We start from the raw sequence: 15,638 nt of genomic DNA on the forward strand, positions 1-15,638 counted from the left end.
GCCAGAGGGTGAGAAAAAAGGGGGTGCCAACTGAGGAGCACAGCCTCCCCTCTCCCTGGATCTGTGGGAAGGGGCCTCTCAGAACCAAGGGGTCTGTTTGAGACAGGGGTGGCCCTCCTGGAAAGAGGAGGAGAATGGGGGCAGGGTAGCCAGAGCCAGGCACGGCCCAGAACTGAACACCTCCTTTGTCCGTAGAGGAGAAAGCCAGCCGAGTTGGTAAACAAAGGGAAGAGGCCAGAGGGCAGACAGCTAGCGATAAGGCCTGGCACTGCAAATCCTGAATAATGGAGACTGGGAGAGGGAGGGAAACTCCAGACTCCTACTGGTGGGCAGAAAATACAACACGTTTGTATGCACTGTCATAGTGACACACACAGTCACCTCGGTCCAGGCAGGGCACACACATGACAGATGTAGACTTCTGCAGAAACTACGTGCGCTGAAGCACCTGTCTTTGGGGGTACTCAGACCCCTGCTCCTTTGTCCTTCTAACTCCCCTCTGGAGCCTCCTTTCAGTCTCCAACCTTTGGGGTGTCTGTTTAGGGAAGGCTCAGGCTCCCACATACAGGAGAGCTGCATATTGGATTCAGGACTTCAGCAGCCAAGGAACCTGCTCCCTCACGTGGAGGGGAAAGACCCCGCTTTGAAAACATGACAATACCTACCATTCATGGTGTGCTTACTAAGTGCCAGGCACTGTGTTGAAGGAAGCTCAGTTTCTTATTTCATGGGGCCCCTGAGTGGTGCTAATGGCTAATGTGCTTAGCTGCTAATCAAAAGTTTGGCGGTTCCAGGCACCGCAGAGGTGCTTCATAAGAAAAAGGTGATCTACTTCTGAAAAATCAGCCATTGAAAACCCTGTGGAGCACAGTTCTACTCCGACACACATGGGGTTGCCATGAGTGTGAATCGAGTTGATGGCAACTGGTTGGTTACAACTCTGCAAGGTGGAAATTATTGTCTTTTGCTAAAGAGAGAAATCTGAGGGCAACTTAGGTAAATCAGGCAAGGTCTGACAGGCAGGAAGTGGCAGAGCTGGGATTTGAACCCATGTTTATCTGACTGAAAATTCTATGTGCATTACCACTTTTCCCACCTTTGCTTTAAAAGCTGCTTGGACACTTTGTGGGCAAACTCACTCTGTTCTTATCCCCTCATTCTCCCACTCGGTGTTACCTAAATACTTGAAGAGTTTCCAATTTATAAGCTGGTTATTTAAAGGGTTTATATATAACTTGGTTGTTTGGAACCTAAACATATTTTTCCCAGAGGAAATGTGTTAAATGGGTCCAGAAAGGCCACTTGACCCAGAATGCAGCTGACAATGGTACATCTAGTTCAGGACTAGCCTGGGGCCCCAGCCATCATTAGTAGTATTGTTTCCTGGAGAAACATAGCTCCAGTTGTATGGTGAGAAAGAAATACCTTGGCTTTCTTTTCTCACTTTCTCCCCCCTCATCCCACTGGACCTATATACTTCAGTTGCTAGAGTACATGGGATGATACCCATTACCTACTACTACTAGTCATCGAGTGGATTCTAACTCATGACGACCCCATGTGTTGCAGAATAGAACTGCTCCACTGGGTTTTCTTGGCTATAATCTTCACGGAAGCAGATCGCCAGGACTTTTTTCTGTGGTGCCACTGGATGGGTTCGCACTGCCAACCTTTAGCTTAGCAGTCAAGGGCAAATTACTTGCACCAACCAGGGACCTGTATGGGGGGATAATAATTCACAAACCAGGCACCATTCTGGGTCCTGACCAAAGGATCAGGGGAACAGGGTAGAGAAGGGTTAAGAAACTAAGATTTATATGTATATACATGTTTATGTGTACTGAATAGTTCCAAAAATAAAGCACATAGGGGACACAGTTATGGATACTTACTAGATAAAGCCAAACACCTCACAGGTTGGTTTACTAGGTTTGAGGGCTTAGGGCCATAGTTTTGTGGGGCAACTTGGTCAATTGGCACAATATAGCCCAATAAGACTATGTTCTATATCCTAGTTCAGTGAGTAGCATCTGGGGTCTTAAAAGCTTGCAAGCAGCCATCTGAGATAAAACTATTGTCTCTACTTGTCCGGAGTGAAAGAGAAAGAAGGAAACCAAAGGCTCAAGCAAGGAATGAGTCTACAGAACTAACAGTCTACAAAAACAATGGCCTTACCTACCTTGAGACTAGAAGAAATAGATGGTGCCCAGCTGCCACGACCGACGTTCTAACCAGGGGCTCAATAAATGGTCCTGCATAGAATGTGAGAAAAATGTAGAACAAAACTCAAATTCTTAAATAATAATAATAATAAAAGGCCAGACTTACTGGACTAGTAGAAACTGGATGAACCCCTGAGGTTATTGCCCTGCCATACCCTTTAAACTTGAAACTCAAACTACTCTCAGAGGTTACCCTTCAGCCAAAAGACAGGTTGACCCATAAAACAAATATTACCTGTGAGTACTATGCTCCTTTAAAAAATCATCTAAATGAAACCTAACAGTAAACATTTTCCTTAGAATGAGAAAGTAAGGGGGGGGGGGCAGGGAAGCTAGATTAAGGGAAATATAACCACCAGAATGAAAATCATGAGAATCCTGATATCTTGTGAAATGTAACCAATGTCACTGAACAATATGTGTAGAAATTGTTAAATGAGAGCCTAATTTTCTGTGTAAACTTTCACCAAAAACATAATAAAATATTTTAAAAAAGAAACCAAGTCTTTTGGAGCTGAAGGAATTGTTTAGGTAGCAAAGACAAGGCTTGAAGGTGAAGGGGGTGAGCAGGATGGCTGTCTGAGACAGGTTAAAGGGCTATCTTGATTGCCAAGGGGCTATCTTGATTGTTCCTGAGGGCCAAATGAAGACCAAGAAGAAATGACAAGACATCAGATTTTTCTTCCATAAGGAAGAATTTTCTATTACATAAATCACTTCAAAAGCGGAATGGACCTCTTGGCGACGTAGTGAGCTCTTTGCTACCGGGAGGATTCAAGAAGGTAGATGACTACTTATTGGTGTATGGTAAAGGAAAGAAACATTGGACCCATAGACCTCTGAGATCTTTCTAGCAAAATGTTACCTGTATGTGCCCAGCACTATGTCAGGGATAAGGTTTACTGCAGAGAATAAGAAGCGGCCTTCATCCTCATGGAGCTTACAGTCTAGTAGAAGAGTCAGGCATTAAATAAACACGACTGAATATATAATTTCAAACTATGGTACGGGTTATAAAGGAAAATGATAGGGTGCTTTGAGGGAATCACAGCAGGGATCTAATGCAGAGACTGGGTCTAAGTAGGCTTTTATGAGGAACCTACAGTGATGCTGAGATCTGACGAGTGGGGTCGGCCCAGGAAAAGACAGGGGGGGTGTATGTGTGTGGGAGAGTGCTCAGAGGCAACAGCAAGTAAGAAGGCCCTGGGGCAGGAACAAACTCGGTGTCTTCTGAAAGCCAGTGTGGCTGCAGAATTTGCAGTGAGGGGAGAACAGCGAGAGAGGGCATTGACAAGGGAGGCAAGGGCTATGTCTCATAGGCCACGGTAGGAATTTGGACTTCACCCAGTGCCCTGATCTTATCTCCTAACTCGTTGTCCCCCTCCAGACCTGACCCTGAGTATTGGTCACCAGCAGCTCCCCAAAGGATCAAAGCCTCCCCATTCCCCGTGGCTCCTCCCGCCTCCTTAGGGCCTCAAGAGTAACAAGTCCTTGTTATACCTGATCAGTGCTCTGGGAGGTGGAGTGGTAGAATTCTCATCTGTCCTGTATGGGAGGTCCAGGTTCAATTCTTAGCCTTCCCTCTCAAGTGGTAGCCTAACTTAATGGGCAAGAGCACAGACTGTGGAGCCAGACTTCTTAGGTTCAGATTGTGGCTCTGTCGCTTTCTTGCTCCTTGACCTCGGCAGATTATTTACCTGCCCTGTGCCTCTGTTTCCCCATGTAAAATGAAGAGGATGATGATGACTGTGCCTATCTCCTAGGAATGTTATGAGTTAATATTTGTTAAGTGCTTAAGACAAGGCCTGGCATACCGTAAATACTATTGCTAGAAAAGGACATCATGGTTGGTAAAGCACAAGGGAATCCCTTCATGAGACGGATTGGCACAACAGCCACAACAACGGACTGAAACATACCAAACAACCATGGAGACCACGCAGGACTGGACAACGTTTTGTTCTGTTATACATAAGGTCTCCAGGAGTCACAGCCTACTCAATGGCATCTAACAACAACAAGAACATATGAGTGTTTGTTCAAATAAATCACTGGCAATACAGCGTTGCACCATATCCTGCTTCCCTGTCTCAAAGCCTCTTCCCTGACTTACACTCTCCCGTTAGATCTCTTCTTCCTGTATCTTACCATTTTCTTTCAGCCCTCTCACGCCCCTGTTCCCGGCAAGGCGCATTGTGAAGTAGAGGAAGCTTAGAGATAAATAGAGATAAGAAGCATAAATTAGCCTAAACTCTGCCGGGAGACCAACCCCTGCTCTCCCAGTCCCAGCCTTAGCCCACAGCAGGGAGCCAGGGCCAGCCAGCTGCTCATGATAAGCATTTTCCTGGGTAAAGAACTTTCATCACATCCTCAAAAGGGGTCTGTAATCTCAAAAAGTTTCCGCTCCTGGTTTATTACCTGCGTGAGACCTTAGATTACTTAGCCTCTCTGTGCCTCTGGCCACAACTCTTTGGTACTTAAACAAGTAGGTGCACAGTAGCTGAGCCCTCCTCATCCCCAGAATGAAAGACGTTCCTGGTTGGAGGCTGTAGTCAAACCAAGGTGCGCTCTACCTACCTCGCTCCCTGCCACCTCGCCCCCAGGCTGTTTTCAGATCCTGAGCATATTGGGAATATATTAAAAGCATCACTGATTTGCCTTGCTCCTGGAGCCCCACTTCATGGGCCCTGGTCCTGATCCCCAAGACTGAGTTTAATGCTCCTCCCATGTGCTCCCATATCACCTCTGATATTGCTGATGGAAAACTTACACTTCTGTGTCATAACCACCAGCTTTCTTGTCTGTGCCCTTGAAGACAGCAGCAGTCTCTCTGTCCTCTGTTGCATCCCAGGGCCTACATATGGCACCTACCCCTCTAGCCTCATTTCTCACAGTCCTCCTCCTGTAGCCCTGAGCCAGCAACCCTGGCTGGCTGTCAGTTCTCAGGTTTGCAGTTCTCTCTTCTCAGGCCCTTTACCTGTGCTTTTCTCCCTGTCCAAAGTGTTCCTCCCCAGGTCTTTGGCTGGCCAGCTCTCACTCCTTCTTCAGGTCTCAGCTTACCTATCACCTCCTCCAGGAAGCCCTTCATGAAGCCCCTGGTCTAGGCAGGTGGCCCTCCTCTGGGGTCTTCTAGCCCCTACATCTTCCTACTGTATTTTAAGCTTCTCTTAACTTGTCTGACTCACACTAGTCTGTTAGCTCAGGCAGGGCAGGGATTACTTTTATCTAATTCACTAGTGTGTCCCCAGTGCCCGTACAGGTCTAGCCCATAATAGACCAGAGATCTCAACTCTGGGGTCCATGGATGAGCTTCCAGGGGTTCATGAAACTCCCCAAATCATATAAAAATATTGTAGGTTTGTAGTGCATTCTTTCTGGGAGAAAGTCTGTATTTTTCATCATAATCCCAAAGGACATGTGACATCCACCCCCATCCCCCAAACCTTAAAAACTACTGTGTAGGCATTCAGTAAATGCTTGTTTTTGACTGGATACATCCATTCATGAATATAATAGTTGATATTCAATAAACGGTTATTGAATGAATGAATTAGCCTCCCCCTCAGGGTTAGGGTGCTTTTACTGCTTTCAACAGATCGAGAAAAATCTCAGAAGAGATCTTAAAAGCCAGTAAAAGTTAAAACGTCTCTTGCCTCAGCCCCAGACTCTGCGGCCCTAAATACCTCCTCCCGAGTGGGGCCAGCAGCTTAAAACCAAAGTTTCGTAGGCTCACAGCAGCTGCCAGAACCCCTCTCCTGTCCTGAAATCCACCTACTGCGCCTTTGCAGCTTGTCAGCTGAAAATAATTCTGGCGAAAGCAGGAGGTGGGGTGGCAGCAGAGCGGAGGGATTCCTACAGAAGCTCTTAATGAGGGAGCGTCTGCCCCCTGCTGGCTGCCGGGCTCCCCTTCAGCCGCTCGGCTGTGAGCCAGGTGCTCAAAGAATGAGGTCAGCGCCCGGAAGGGGAGAGAGCGGCAAGTCAGGGGCCAGGGGTGAGGGTGGCCCTCAGTGGGCAGCCTTCTCATCAGCGATTAGGCTTTGTCTTCAAACAAGTCAGGGGCGGTAGCTTCTGCTTTGGAGCCTCCACCACTTTTCTACTCTCTCCCAAATTAGGAATCTAGGGACGGCAGGGGGCGTGGCGGGGGTGGAGGTTTTTCTGGAGCACAAGGGAGGTCCAGTCAGTCAGACTTGGCTTTCTCATCGATCTCTTCTCCCAGAGCCTGGCTACTGCCGACACCTTTGGATCCTGAGCCAATTCTCCGCATCGCCTACACTTGGCGTGCGGTGCACCATCCTCCCCACATCACCATGGAAACAGGAGCCTCTGCATCCATTCCAGGGCTGATTTGTGAAGCTATGAGAAGTATCTGGATTTCAGGGTGGGGGTGCAGAGGGATAGAGGAAGGGCAAAAGGAAACAGGTTGGCAGAAATTATGGAGAGAGGGTGAGAAGTCGAGGTGGAGGAAGGATGGCTTTGTAAAGGTTATTGGAATAGCTAAGCCTGGGACCTCGGGGAGATGGCCAGCTTCTTTGACAGGTCACAAGTGCAGTCTTCTCATGGGCCACTGGTCAGTCCAAACTGACCAACCCCTCCCCACAGGCTGTCATTTAGTAGCTGTGTAACCTTGAGTGAGTTACTTAACCTCTCTAAGCATCACTTTTCTTACCTGTAAAATAAAGATAATAACAACACTTACTTCACAGAGTTATTGTAAGAATCCAGTGAGGTAATGCATATACAACACAATACAGTGCTTAGCACATGGTAAGTGCTCAGAAATGTAGTTATCATTGTAAATGCTTATGTATGTATATTTATTATTTCTGCCTCCTCAGCTAATTTGCAAACCCTTCAATGAGAATATGTATTTTAATGATACTTTCCAATTTTAAAGTGCTTGTACACAGTCTTGTCATTTGTCCCACCTTAATCCTGAAAACCCTGGTGGTGTAGTGGTTAAGTGCTACAGCTGCTGCCCTAAAGGGCCAGCAGTTCAAATCCGCCAGGCGCTCCTTGGAAACTCTATGGGGCAGTTGTACTCTGCCCTATAGGGTTGCTATGAGTCGGAATTGACTCAACAGCAGTGGGTTTGGTTTGGTGGGTTTAATCCTGAAAAAGAGACAAAAAGATGGCTCTCTCCATTTTGCAGGTGAGGATGCAGAGTCAGAGTTTAAGCTTGTTCAAAGCCTCAGTTTTATAGAGCCTGAGGTCATTGCCCCATTCACTCTTGGCCTTTCTGTGTATCGCTGTGCCCATTATGGTGCCACAAGCAGTCTGTGCCTCTTTGTTTGCTGACATTGATCACCCAGGGCAGGATTCCCAAGGAAGTATGGACATTTGGGTTTGACCAGGAAGGAAGCAGGAAGTCCTTAACTGAATCAACCCATGATTTAAAACATTCCCACAAAAAGGGAGGTGACTGCTAATGGTTGCATAGCTCTGTGAGTACACTAAAAACAACTGAATTGTAAATGGATGAATTATATGCTATGTGAATTATATATTTGAATAAAGCTGTCATTTTTTTTTTAAATCCCACAAATAAAACCCCAGATCCAGATACGGCACCAATGAATTCTCCCTAACATTCGAGGAAGAAGCGATGCATTGTGTACACATTCTTCCAAACATAGAAAGTCTATTCTCCCCAATTCCTTTTTTTTTCCCAATTCTTTTTATTAGGCAAGCATAACCTTGATACCAAAACTGACAGAGACCTTAAAAAAAAAAAACAAAAAACTATTGCCATCAAGTTGATTCCTACTCATAGTGACCCAATAGGACAGAGTAGAGCTACCAGATAGGGTATCCAAGGAGCAGCTGGTGGATTCAAACTGCAAACCTTTTGGTTAGCAGCCAAGGGCCACAAGGACCCCGTGACAGAGACCTTAGAAGAAAGAAAAATTACAGTCACGCTCACAGATGCAAAAGTTCTAAGCAAGATATGAGCAAATAATATCTAGCAATACAGAAAAAGGATAATAAGGTGGGCGGGAAGTGACTAACCAGATAGTAGCAAGGGTCAACTTCGGTGAAGGGAAGGACAACACACAACACAGGGGAAGCCAGCACGGCTAGACCAAAGCAAAAGCAAAGAAGTTTCCTAGACACGTCCAAACACTAAGGGACAGAGTAGCAGGGGCTGGGGCCTGGAGACCAAAGTTTCAGGGGACATCTAGGTCAATTGGCATAACATAGGTTATAAAGAAAATGTTCTACATCCTACTTTAGTGAGTAGCATCTGGGGTCTTAAAAGCTTGCAAGCAGCCATCTAAGATACATCTAATGGTCACATCCCACTAGGAGCAAAGAAGAATGAAGAAAACCAAAGATACAAGGAAAATACTAGCCCAAAGGCCTAAAGGACCAAATGAACCAGAGACTCCACCAGCCTGAGACCAGAAGAACTAAATGGTGTCCAGCTACAACCAATGACCGCCCTGACAGGAAACAAAACAGACAGTCCCAGACAGAGCAGGGGAAAAATGTAGAACAGAATTCAAATTCACATAAAAAGAGCAGACTTAATGGTCTGACAGAGACTGCAGGAACCCCTGAAACTATAGCCCCCAGATGCTCTGTTAACCCAGAACTGAAACTATTCCCAAAGCCCACTTTTCATATAAAGATTAGACAGGACTGTAAGACAAGGAATGATACATGTGAGGAACACGCTTCTTGGTTCAGTTGGATATACAAGGCCAAATGGGCGGCTTCTATCCAGAGGCAGATTGAGAAGGCAGGAAGGGACAGGAACTGGTCAATGGGCACAGGGAACCTGGGGTGGAAGGGGTAGTGTGCTGTCACATTGTAGGGATTGAAACCAATGTCACAAAACAATACGTGTATAAGTTTTTGAATAAGAAATTAACTTGAGCTGTGAACTTTCACCTAAAGCACAAATAAATAAATAAAAATAATAAAAAGGATAATATATCATGACTATGGTTGGCAGTTCAAACCCGGAAGCTGCTCTGCGGGAGAAAAGACCTGGCGATATGCTCCCATAAAGACTACAGCCTAGGAAACCCTGTGGGGTAGTTCTACTCTGTCCTATAGGGTCACTATGAATCAGAAACAATTCAATGGCACATGACAACATATTCACCTTGGAATCCCTGGGTGGTGCAAATGATTAACATGCTCACTGCTAATTAAAATGGTTGGAGGTTCAAATCCACCCAGAAGCACCTCAGAAGATAGGCTTGATGATCTTCCAAAAAAAAGTCAGCTGTTGAAAACCCTATGGACTGTGACTGGAGGGACCCCAGAAGACATGGCCCCAAGACACTCTGTTAGCCCAAAACTAAAATCATTCCTGAGCCCAGCTTTTCAGACAAAGATTAGACTGGGCTATAAAACATAAAATGATGCTTGTGAAGAGTGTGCTTCTTAGCTCAAGTAGTTACTTCCTGTCTAGACGCTAGATGGGAAGGCAGAAAGGGACAGAAGCTGGATGAATGGACTTGGGAGATACAGGGTGGAAAGGAGGAGTGTGCTGACACATTGTAGGGAGAGCAACTAGGGTCACATAACAATGTGTATATAAATTTTTGTATGAGAAACTAACTTTAGCTGTAAACTTTCACTTAAGGAACAATAAAAAAAAAGAAAAGAAAAACCCGTGGAGCACAGCTCTACTCTGACATGCATGGAGTCACCATGAGTCAGAATCAATTCAATGGCAACTAGCTTTTAAGTTCGCCTTATTAAAAAAAATAAAAGGTTATTTTAACACTTGAAAACCAATCAAACATGCCAGATACATTAAAATATTTTTTCCACATATATGGACATTTGATTTTTGGCAAAGGGGCAATGCAGAGCAACAGACGCAGAAATGGTAAAATTCAAGATCCATTCATGATTTAAAACAATGTTGTTGTTGTTAGGTGCCATCAAATTGGTTTCGATTCACAGCAACGATTCACAGCAACCGTACGGGAGAGAAGTAGAACTGCCCCACAGGGTTTCCAGGGAGCGGCTGGTGGATTTGAACTGCTGACCTTTTTTTTTTTTTTTAATTCAAATGTAAATGATATCTTTTAAAACTTTCTTTTACTGTTTATTGTTGACATATAGGAATGAAATCAATTTTTGTAACTTGACCTTGCATTCAGCAATATTGCTAAACTCACTATTAACTCATAATTTATTTGTAGATTTTTCTAGATTGTCTATGTTGCAATCATATCTTCTATGAATAATGACAGGTTTATTTTTCTTTTCCAATTCTTAAATCTTTTATTCTTTTTTCTGGCCTTCCTGCATTGGTCAGAATCTCCAAGTTGAACAATATTGCATACAACACCAGGGCTCCATTTAAAACAACAAAACCCTCTAATAAACTAAGGAATAAAAGAAAGCTTTCTTAACTCAATAAAGAGTAACTTCAAAATGCCTATAAGCAAACATCCTATTCAGTGGTAAAATGTTGAAAGCTTTCCCTTTGAGATCAGCAACAAAATGCCCGCTATCATTCTTCTATGCAATATTGTTCAACTTGGAGTTTCTGACCAATGCAGGAAGGCCAGAAAAGAGAATCAAAGATTTAAGAATTGGAAAATAAAAATAAACCTGTCATTATTCATAACCCCAAAACCCATCATTATTCATTGATGATATAAGTGCAACATAGAAAATCTAGAAAAATCTACAAATAAGTTATAAGTGTTAATAGTGAGTTTAGCAATATTGCTGAATACAAGGTCAAGTTACAAAAATCGATTTCATTCCTATATGTCAACAATAAACAGTAAAAGAAAGTTTTAAAAGATATCATTTACATTTGAATTAAAAAAAAGTACTGAACACCTAAGAATAATTCTAACAACTTAAAGCCTCTACATGGAAAACAGTATAACAATGTGAAGAGAAATTAAAGCCAAAAAAACCAAATCTATTGCCGTCGAGTCGATTCTGACTCAGAGAGATAGTGTAGAGTGACCCAAATAGATATACCATGTTTATTAATTGGAAGACTCAAAATTATACTCAAAAGATAACATTTCTCCCCCAAACTTATCTAGAAATTCATGGCAACCCCCCATAAAATCTCGAAGTTTTTTTTTTTAATGGAAACTAATGAGTTGATTCATAAATTTAATTTATAAAGAATAACTAAGGTACTCTTCTCAACTGACCTGGAGCAAAGGAGAATGAAGAACACCAAAGACACAAAGTAACTATGAGCCCAAGAGACAGAAAGGACCACATAAACCAGAAACTACATCAGCCTGTACCCAGCTACAACCGATGACTGCCCTGACAGAGAACACAACAGAGAGCTCCTGAAGGAGCAGGAGAGCAAATTCTTAGACTTAGTGGTCTGACTGAGACTAAGAAGGACCCCGGAGATCATGGTCCCCGGACCTTCTGTTAGCCCAAGACAGGAATGATTCCCAAAGCCAACTCCTCAGACAGGAATTGGACTGGTCTATAGGATAGAAGGAAACCCAGGTGGCGTAGTGGTTAAGAGCTACGGCTGCTAACCAAAAGGTCGGCAGTTCAAATCCACCAGGAGCTCCTTGGAAAATCTATGGGGCAGTTCTACTCTATGAGTCGGTATCGACTCAATGGCAACAGGTTTGGTTTTTGGTTTATGGGATAGAAAATGATACTGGTGAGGAGTGAGCTTCTTGGCTCAAGTAGACACACAAGACTATGTAGGCAGCTCCTGTCTGGAGGGAAGATGAGAGGGCAGAGGGGGTCAGAAGCTGGCTGAATGGACATGGGGAATACAGGGTGGAGAGGAGGAGTGTGCTGTCTCATTAGGGGGAGAGCAACTAGGAGTACATAGCAAGGTGTATATAAAATTGTGTATGAGACTGACTTGATTTGTAAAATTTACTTAAAGCACAGTTTTTAAAAACTGCATTAAATTAATAATAAATAGAATGAATGAAAGTCTGACATCTGAGCTAAAAAAAATAGTAACTAAGGTACTCTTTAAAAAGATGAACAAGATGCAAGTTCTTGCTCTAATGTATATAGACCTAAAATAAATACGTTGTTGTTAGATAATGTTGAGTCAATTCGACTGATAGTGACCCCATGTGGCAGAGTAGAACTCTGGCATTAGGGGGCTGTGATCTTTATGGGAGCAAATCCACAGGTCTTCCTTCCACGGAGCCACTGGGTGGGTTCGAACCACCAACCTTTTGATTAGCAACTGAGCATTTGACTGTTTCTGCAACCAGGACTCCTCTTATAATATGTTGTTGTTTTGTGCCGTTGAGTTGATTTCAACTCATAGTGACCTATAGGACAGAATAGAACTGCCCCATAGGGCTTCCAAGGAGCTGCTGGTGGATTCGAACTGCCGACCTTTCGGTTAGCAGGCTGAGCTCTTAACTATTTTGCCACCAGGGTATATAGATAAATATATAGCATATGTAGACTGATAATAAAGCTGTAGTAATTAAGACAGTGTGGTTTTGGCACAAGGATAAACAAACAGGCCAATGGAATAGAATCAAGAACCTGAACACATGCTCACACACATATATATATATATGGACACTTGATTTATGACAAAGAGGACAATGCAGAGAAGTTAAGAAATATCCCTGAGGCATAAACGAAAATCACAATATGCAAAAATCAACTCCAGGTGAACCCACTCAAACCCAGAGCCATCGAGAATGCAGATACAAATATAAAAGATAAAACAATAAGGCTTCTAGAAAATAGAGTAGGAGGCTATCTTCATGCCTTTAGAATTGGGAAAGACTTCTTAAACAGTATACCAAAAAATGGACAAACACAAAACATTGAAAACTAAAGAAAAAGACTGATACATTTGACTACATTAAATTTTTAAAAGTTCTGTTGATCAAAAACAAGGAAAACACCATTAAGAAAGTGAAAGGTAAAAGAGTGAATATTATGCATGTGAACTAAATCACAACTGAGAAAAGAAAGTGGAAAGACAAGCCATAAACTGGGAAAAGAAATTCTTAGACATCCAGAGTATAAAATGAACTACTAAGAACCAATAAGAGAAACACAGACAATATTAAAATGGACAAGAAACTTGAATAGACACACCACAAAAGAGAATATACAAATGGCAAATAAGCATTGGAAAAGGCGTTTGATTTCATTAATCATCAGGGAAATACACACTCAACAGAAGTACTCAAGTTTAAAAGAATGAAAATGTCAAGTGTTGGGGAGGATATGGAGCAACAAGAACCCTTACACTGATGGTGGGAGTGTAAACTGACACAACCCATCTATTCTGATAAAGCTTAATATCTGCATACCCTATGAACCAGTGCACATGCGCACTCACAGAAATGCATGCTCATGTGCTCAAGGAGCATGTATGAGAATATTCACTGCACCACTGTTCGTAACAGCCCCAAACAGGAAACACCCAAATGTCCACCGGCAGTAGAATGGATAAATATTATGGTATTCATAAATGGAATTATATACAGCAATGAAAATTAACAAATTAGTTTCCCACAAGATGGATGAATTTTCCAAATATAATGTTGAAGTAAAGAAGCAATACACAAATAATACATGCTTATAATTTCATTTAAAGGAGTGGTCAAAGAGCTAGCTGCTAGAGAAATCGTCTGTAGTTTGAACCCACCAGCCAATCTGTGCTGGAGAAAGATGTGAGTCTGCTTCTATAAAGATTTATAGCCTTGGAAACCCTAAGTAGCGGTTCTACTCTGTCCTATAGGGTCACTATGAGTTGAAATCGACTCAACATTTATACACAGTTCAAAAAAAGGGCAATACTAAATGACAGTTTTTAGGGATCCAAGCTTAACAAGAAAGTGACTACCATAACAGGACAGTGGTCACTTTTTGGGGTAGTGGCAGCTGAGAGCGACTGGGAGGAGGCATGAAGGTGAAGTATGTGAGGTGTTGGCAACAGTCCTGGTGATGGTCAGGCAAATGTTTCCTTGATAAATTCTTGAGCTATATGAATTTAGCTAAATTTTTAGTGGACTTTTCTATGTGAACATTATATTCCACATTTTAAAATTACTTTATTGAGGCATATTTTGCATACCATGTAATTGACCTTTTTCAAATGTATAATTTAATGATTTTTTAAACTAAATTTGACAAGTTCTGTAACCATCACTGTAAGTTCTAGAACATTTTCATCACCCCAATGTGATCCCTCATGCACATTTACTGTTACTTCCCACAGCCTCCAGACATCAGTAATCTACTTTCTGTTTTTATAGCTTTGCCTTTCCTGAATACCTTATATAAACTGAACTATATAATATGTGGTCTCTTGTATCTAACTTCTTTCACTGAACATAATGTTTTTGAGGTTCATCCATGTGGCAGCATGTATTTGTATTCTGTTCCTTTTTATTGCTGAATAGTATTCTATGGTATGGATATGCCATATTTTGTCTAACCGTTCACTGTTGATGGACATTTAGGTTGTCATTTCCAATTGAGCTATTGTGAATAATGCTGCTAAGAACACTGGGGTGCAAGTCTGTGTGAAATATGTTTTCCTTTCTCTTGGGTAGATACTTAAGAGTGGAATTGCTGAGTCATATGGTAAATTTATATTTAACATATTAAGAAACTACCAAACTGTTTTCTAAAGTAGCTATGCCATTTTACATTCCCATCACCAATGTATGAAAGCTTCCATTTCTTCACATTTTCTCCATTTGTTGTTTTTTAATTCTTTTTCTTTCTTTCCTTCCTTTCTTCCTTCTCTCCTTTTTCCTTTCTTTCTTCTCTTCCTCCCTTTCTGCTTCCTTCCTTCCTTCCTCCCTCTCTGCCTCCCTCCCTGTCTCTTTCTTTCCTTCTTTCTCTCTATGGCCATTCTATTAAAAACAGTTTTAAAAGGTGCAGTAAGGAGACTTTTGAGGGCTTTTAAAAATATACGTATACATATTATTGTGTTTTTGGTGAAGGTTTACACAGCAGTTTAGGTTTCTATTCAATAATTTCTACACAAATTGTTCAGTGACTTTGGTTACATTCTTTACAATGTGTGAATATTCTCAACATTTCCATTCTGGTTGTTCTGTTTCCATTAATCTAGTTTCCCTACCCCCTTACATTTTCATCTTTGTTTTAAAGTAATTGTTGACTGTTTGGTCTTATATAGATGATTTTTTAAAGGAGCACAGTACAAAATAAAGAATATCACCATATTTTGTAAGCCAATCTGTTATTTAGATAAAAGGTAACCTCAGGGGCTAGTTTTGGTTCAAGGCTTAAAGAGGATCTCTGGACAGTAATCTCAGGGAGTCCTCAAGTCTCAACCAGTCAAATAAGTCTGGACTTTTTAAGAATTTGAGTTCTGTTCCACATTTTGCTCCCGTTCTATCAGGGTCCATCTTTTGTGGCCCTGATCAGAATGGTCAGTAGTGGTAGCCAGGTACCATCTCGTTCTTCTGGTCTCAGGGTAGATGA

This window comes from Elephas maximus, chromosome 4 (genome assembly GCF_024166365.1).
Source record: "Elephas maximus indicus isolate mEleMax1 chromosome 4, mEleMax1 primary haplotype, whole genome shotgun sequence".
Taxonomy (NCBI): domain Eukaryota; kingdom Metazoa; phylum Chordata; class Mammalia; order Proboscidea; family Elephantidae; genus Elephas; species Elephas maximus.